Source organism: Moschus berezovskii, chromosome 4, assembly GCF_049115385.1.
Source record: "Moschus berezovskii isolate FMDL1 chromosome 4, NW_MosBer_1.0, whole genome shotgun sequence".
Classification (NCBI taxonomy): Eukaryota; Metazoa; Chordata; class Mammalia; order Artiodactyla; family Moschidae; genus Moschus; species Moschus berezovskii.
This window is the reverse complement of record NC_142463.1, coordinates 112,881,139-112,888,343: the sequence shown is the minus strand read 5'-3', so window position 1 is coordinate 112,888,343 and position 7,205 is coordinate 112,881,139.

Sequence of the window (7,205 nt, the reverse complement as noted above, 5' to 3'; positions counted from 1 at the left end):
CTTGCAGTACAAGGGACTCTCAAGAGTCTTCTTCAACACCACAGTTCAAAAGCATCAATTCTTCGGCGATCAGCTTTCTTCATAGTCCAACTCTCACATCCATACATGACCACGGGAAAAACCATTGCCTTGACTAGACGGACCTTGGTTGGCAAAGTAATGTCTCTGCTTTTTAATATATTATCAAGGTTGGTCATAACTTTCCTTCCAAAGAGTAAGCGTCTTTTAATTTCATGGCTGCAATCAGCATCTGCAGTGATTTTGGAGCTCAAAAAAATAAAGTCTGACACTGTTTCCACTGTTTTTTCATCTATTTCCCATGAAGTGATGGGACCAGATGCCATGATCTTTGTTTTCTGAATGTTGAGCTTCAAGCCAACATTTTCACTCTCCTCTTTCACTTTCATCAAGAGGCTTTTGAGGTCCTCTTCACTTTCTGCCATAAAGGTGGTGTCATCTGCATATCTGAGGTTATTGATATTTCTCCCAGCAATCTTGATTCCAGCTTGTGCTTCTTCCAGCCCAGCGTTCCTCATGATGTACTCTGCATATAAGTTAAATAAGCAAGGTGACAATATACAGCCTTGACGCACTCCTTTTCCTATTTGGAACCAGTCTGCTGTTCCATGTACAGTTCTGACTGTTGCTTCCTGACCTGCATACAGACAGTGCATGGATATCGTGCACAGTATCCTACTTGCACAAAGTATCCTACTTGAAATAAGCATTATGTATATCAGACAGCAATCCAGATCTAGGTCTGACCTAGCAATTCTTCTCCTGAGTGCCTATATAAATACATGCCTGTGATCTCAGAAAGGCAGCAGTGAGTGCTGACTTGAAACAAGATCTTAGTCTTCTGCCCAGGAATGAGAACTGAGCAGCCTGGGTGAAAACCAGAAATCCTAACTGCTAGTCTACCGGGGGCTGGAGGCTACAAGCAGAGTTCCCCTGGCTCTTGCCCATTCAATTCATTGAAAAATTAATTTCTCAAGGAGACAAAAACTGTAAAAATAGGTTCATAGTTTATTATTAGAGGCACAGTATAACAAGTGGAAGAGCACACAGAGAAGCAATTTAAGACAGAAGCCAAGGCAGAGATACACAGCTGGAGAGAAAGGGTATGCAGTGTCTCCCTTGCCACAAGGACGGGAAATAAGTGACTTGTTGATCTTTTACTCAACAGGGTTTAGCCCCTCTCTGTCCCTGCCACGCTGTTTGTTATCTGTAAGTGTCCACAGAAGACAATGCCCAGTTCCTGTTGTTATTTTCATCCCAAAGTGGGAACAGGAGGTTGATTGTAAATATCTAGCCTAGAGACCATTTGCCTCCTTACTCAAGAAATGTAAATAGGAGGCTAGATGTGAATGCCAAGACTGGAGCTCATCTACCTCCTGCCTCATCTGGGCATACCACGAGACATGATCATAGCAGTATTGTTTGTAATGATCCCAAATTGAAAATGTGTTTGTTTAACAACTCAAGTGCATTTACACTTCTTTACATAGACCGTAGCCCACCAGGCTCCTCTGTCCATGAGATTCTCCAGGCAAGAATACTGGATCCAGTTGCCATTTCCTTCTCCAAGGGATCTTCCTGACCATGGGATCGAACCTGGGTCTCCTGCTTGGCAGGTGGATTCTTTACCACTGCACCACCTGGGAAGCCCCTTGTAATGACCCCAAACTGAAAATGTGCTAATTTATTAACACAGAGTGGTTGTACTTCTTTAGATGGAACCTTAACATTTTTCTTTATTTTGGAATAATCATTTTGATGGATCCTTCTCCATTATCTTTGCTGTTTTCTTCTAGACTTTCAATTGGCTATGTGTTGGAGTTTCTGATTCTCACCACTATATCTGTATGGCTCATTTTTATGCTTTCCTCCTTTTTAATTTCTCTTGGTGCATTTTGGGTAATTTCTTTAGAGCTACCTTCTATTTCACTAACTTTACCTTCAATCATCTCTGTTCTGCTATTTAATTTGTAAACTGACTTGTTAATATTGAAGACTAATTTCTCAGTTCTCAGAGATTTACTTGATTTATTTTAATACTGTTCTTTTTATTGTGCTGTCTTATTTTTATTATGATTTCTGTTCTTTCTTTTAGCTTATTAAACATTTTGAACATAATTATTTTATTATCTTTCACATTATTTTACTATCTTTAATTATTGGGATGTGAGTTTTCTTTTATGTCTACTAATTCTTATACTAATGTGATTTGTATTTATTGTGTCCTCATTGCCACGGAGGTTTTTTTTTTAATTAATGTTTTATGTATTTTTCTCCACAGAAGTCCCATCTGACCTAGATTAGGGGAAAAATCCATAAAGAACTATTTTGCATTTGCTCTGTCAAGGTCCCAGGAATGTTAATGGTACCAGGTCAGTTCTTGTATTAATTCTTAGCACGTAGTTCACACCCCATGCAGACAACAAAATATCAAGGCCTCAAACCAGTGCATAACACAAGCTTGGGGTTTTAATATCTCCAAGATATTTTTTTTATTATACCCACAGACCTAGTAAGTTTTTTCATCACTTCTCAGGACCAGTGGGCAGGGTTTTCTTGCCCACTAGTCATAAGCTTTTCATCTGTTAAAGGATACAGCTTTATTCAGGGGCCTCTTTTGCAGAGCCCTACCTCCAATACTTTGGCCACCCCATGCGACAAGTTGACTCACTGGAAAAGACTCTGATGCTGGGAAAGGTTGGGGGCAGGAGGAGAAGGGGACGACAGAGAATGAGATGGCTGGATGGCATCACCGACTCTGTGGACATGAGTTTGAGTGAACTCCGGGAGTTGGTGATGGACAGAGAGGCCTGGCGTGCTGTGATTCATGGGGTCGCGGAGAGTCGGACACGACTAGCGACTGAACTGAACTGAACTGAACCTCCCACTGGGCCAAAGGCAAAGTGTTTGATCCCCATATGGGCAAGAGAAACCCAGCCCCCAGCACCTAGGAATAACCATTTCAGTTCAGTCACTCAGTCATGTCCGACTCATTGCGACCCCATGAACCGCAGCATGCCAGGCCTCCCTGTCCAACACCAACTCCCGGAGCCCACCCAAACTCACGTCCATTGAGTCAATAATGCCATCCAAGCATCTCATCCTCTGTCGTCCCCTTCTCCTCCTGCCCTAAATCTTATCCAGCATCAGCGTCTTTTCAAATGAGGCAACTCTTTGCATCAGGTGGCCAAAATACTGGAGTTTCAACATCAGACCTTCCAATGAACATCCAGGATTGATCTCCTTTAGAATGGACTGGTTGGATTTCCTTGCAGTCCAAGAGACTCTTGATAGTCTTCTCCAACACCACAGTTCAAAAGCATCAATTCTTCGGCGCTCAGCTTTCTTCACAGTCCAACTCTAACATCCATACATGACCACTGAAAAAACCATAGCCTTGACTAGACAGACCTTTGTCAGCAAAGTAATGTCTCTGCTTTTAACATGCTATTTAGGTTGGTCATAACTTTCCTTCCAAGGAGTAAGTGTCTTTTAATCTCATGGCTGCAATCACCATCTGCTGTGATTTTGGAGCCCCCAAAAATAAAGTTTCTCACTGTTTCCACTGTTTCCCCATCTATTTGCCATGACCAGGACACAAATGAGTTGTCACTCTGTCACTTCACTCTTACTATTATGGATTTAGCATTTCTCTTTGTTACAGGCAGGCTTGAGCTTGACTGCATAGTCTATAATCTTTAGGTTACATTTCACTCAGCATTTAAAATATTTGAAGTATGTATTGAGATGAGTGAGCAGTCTCTATTACCTTCCTCTGTCTTGTTACCAGAAATGGTCCACTATGATGTTTGATATTACTCTGAGCACCTGACAGGAGAGGAGTTTTTACAATTGCATCTTGTCCAGAAGAGGTCATTCAAAATGGGAAGGGTCTGAAATTATCAAAATGAAAAACAATCTAGGGGACGGTGGATCTCTAGCCAATGTTTAAAGATCTGTCATAAGAAAATGGAAATTCACTCAGTTCTCAGTTGCTTTCGGGGTGGCATTAGGTCCACTGTGTGAAAGTTACCAGAGGACAAAATTTAGATCAATGAAAGAATGAGCAAAGTTCATAGCTGTTAAAATTATCCAATAAGGATAGTCTGATTTTGAATTTGCTTTTGCCATAAATTTACAATCTAGATTTTACTTTTGCTGGAGGACTGAAAACTATATATTAATATATTAAGAATAGTCTGGGGATTTTTTTTTTAATAAACTCTGCCAATAAAGATGTTCATACTGGACTTTGCTGGCCATCTGCCAAATACACTGACTATGTTGAAGATATTTTGAGCATTTTGTTTTTCAGTCTCTCAGTCATGTCCAACTCTTTGTGACTGCATGGGCTGTAGCACACCAGGCTTCCCTGTCCTTCACCATCTCCCAGAGCTTGCTCAAACTCTTGTCCATTGAGTCAGTGATGCCATCCAACCATCTCGCCCTCTGTCATCCCCTTCACCTGCTTTTAATCTTTCACAGTATCAGGGTCTTTTCCAATGAGTTAGTTGTTTACATCAGGTGGCCAAAGTATTGGAACTTCAGCTTCAGCATTCGTCCTTCCCGTGACTATTCAGGGTTCCTTTAGGATTGACTGGTTTGATCTTGTAGTCCAAGGGACTCTCAAGAGTCTTCTGCAACACCACAGTTCAAAAGCATCAATTCTTTGGCACTCAGCCTTCTTTATAGTCCAGCTCTCACATCCATTGGACTTGCCCTGTGGCTCAGCTGGTAAAGAATCTGCCTGCAATGAGGGAGACCTGGGTTCAATCCTGGGTTGGGAAGATCCCCTGGAGAATAGAAAGTCTACCCACTCCAGTATTCTGGCCTGGAGAATTCCATGGACTGTGTAGTCCATGGGGTCGCAAAGGGTCAGACACAACTGAGTAAATTTCATTCACATCCATACGTGACTACTGGAAAAACCATAGCTTTGACTAGGCAGACCTTAGTCAGCAAAGTAAAGTCTCTTATTTTTAATATGCTGTCTAGGTTGGTCATAGCTTTTCTTCCAAGGAGCAAGCATCTTTTAATTTCATGGCTGCAGTCACCATTTGCAGTGATTTTCAGTTCAGTTCAGTTCAGTCGCTCAGTCGTGTCCGACTCTTTGCAACCCCATGAATCACAGCACGCCAGGCCTCCCTGTCCATCACCAAGTCCCGGAGTTCACTCAAACTCATGTCCATCGAGTTGGTGATGCCACCCAGCCATCTCATTCTCTGTCGTCCCCTTCGCCTCCTGCCCCCAATTCTTCCCAGCATCAAAGTCTTTTCCAGTGAGTCAACTCGTCACATGAGGTGGCCAAAGTACTGGAGTTTCAGCTTTAGCATCAGTCCTTCCAATGAACACCCAGGATCGATCTCCTTCAGAATGGACTGGTTGGATCTCATTGCAGTCCAAGGGACTCTCAAGAGTCTTCACCAGAACCACAGTTCAAAAGCATCAATTCTTCGGTGATCAGCCTTCTTCACAGTCCAACTCTCACATCCATACATGACCACGGGAAAAACCATAGCCTTGACTAGATGGACCTTTGTTGGCAAAGTAATGTCTCTGCTTTTTAACATGCTATCTAGGTTGGTCATAACTTTCCTTCCAAGGAGTAAGCGTCTTTTAATTTCATGGCTGCAATCAGCATCTGCAGTGATTTTGGAGGTCAAAAAAATAAAGTCTGACACTGTTTCCCCATCTATTACCCATGAAGTGATGGGACCAGATGTCATGATCTTTGTTTTCTGAATGTTGAGCTTCAAGCCAACCTTTTCACTCTCCTCTTTCACTTTCATCAAGAGGCCTTTGAGTTCCTCTTTACTTTCTGCCATAAGGGTGGTGTCACCTGCATATCTGAGGTTATTGATATTTCTCCCAGCAGTCTTGATTCCAGCTTGTGCTTCTTCCAGCCCAGCGTTCCTCATGATGTACTCTGCATATAAGTTAAATAAGCAGGGTGATAATATACAACCTTGACGTACTCCTTTTTCTACTTGGAACCAGTCTGTTGTTCCATGTCCAGTTCTAACTGTTGCTTCCTGACCTGCATACAGGTTTCTCAAGAGGCAGGTCAGGTGGTCTGGTATTCCCATCTCTTTCAGAATTTTCTACAGTTTATTGTGATTTTGGACCCCCTCAAAATAAAGTCTGTTGCTGTTTCCATTGATTCCCTGTCCATTTGTCATGAAGTGATGGGACTGGATGCTATGATCTTCGTTTTTTGAATGTTGAGTTTTAAGCCAGCTTTTTCACTCTCCTCTTTCACCTTCATCAAGCGGCTCTTTAGTTCCTCGTCTATTTCTGCCATAAGTATAGTGTCATCTGCATATCTGAGGTTATTGATATTTCTCCTGGCAATCTTGATTTCAGTTTGTGTTTCATCCAACCCAGCATTTCACATGATGTACTCCGAATGGAAGCTAAATAAGTAGGGTGACAATATACAGACAGCCTTGAAGTACTACTGTCCCAATTTGAAATCAGTCCGTTGTTCCATGCCTCATTCTATCTGTTGCTTCTTGACCTGCATACAGGTTTCTCAGGAAGCAGGTAAGGTGGTCTGGTATTCCCATCTCTTTAAGAATTTTCCAGTTTGTTTTGATCCACACAGTCAAAGGACTTAGCATAGTCAATGAAGAAGCACCCATGGGATTCTCCAGGCAAGAATACTGAAGTGGGTAATCATTTCCTTCTCCAGGAGATCTTCCTGACCTTAGGGATTGAACCTGGATGTCTGGCATTGCTGACAGATTCTTTACTGTCTGAGCCACTGGGGAACACTTTTGTGGAGTCTTGTAATTATAAGGTCCTTTGGTTTTGTGACAAAATTCTAATCCTGTGACCTCAATTTTCATTATCTGTGATTCAATTAGCCTGGATATCTAAGCTTATAGCTTAGACATATTAAGAAGTCATTAACCACCAGTAAAATTGAACAAGGCTCATAGAGTACCAGAAGATATCTTAAAACATGCTATTGACCAGAGAGCTATTAATATGTCTTTTGTTACCCAAACGTTATTGACTGGAGACATACAAGTATGTTTTTAGAGAGTGATGCAATTAACATCACCATGAGAAGTTGTTAGAGCTTAAAATTGATTGAGGGTTCATTAAGAAATTTATGGTTGTCATTATCACTCACATTTTGTTCCATTAAGCTTTTGTTTCAACCTTGTGCATATTTTAAACAC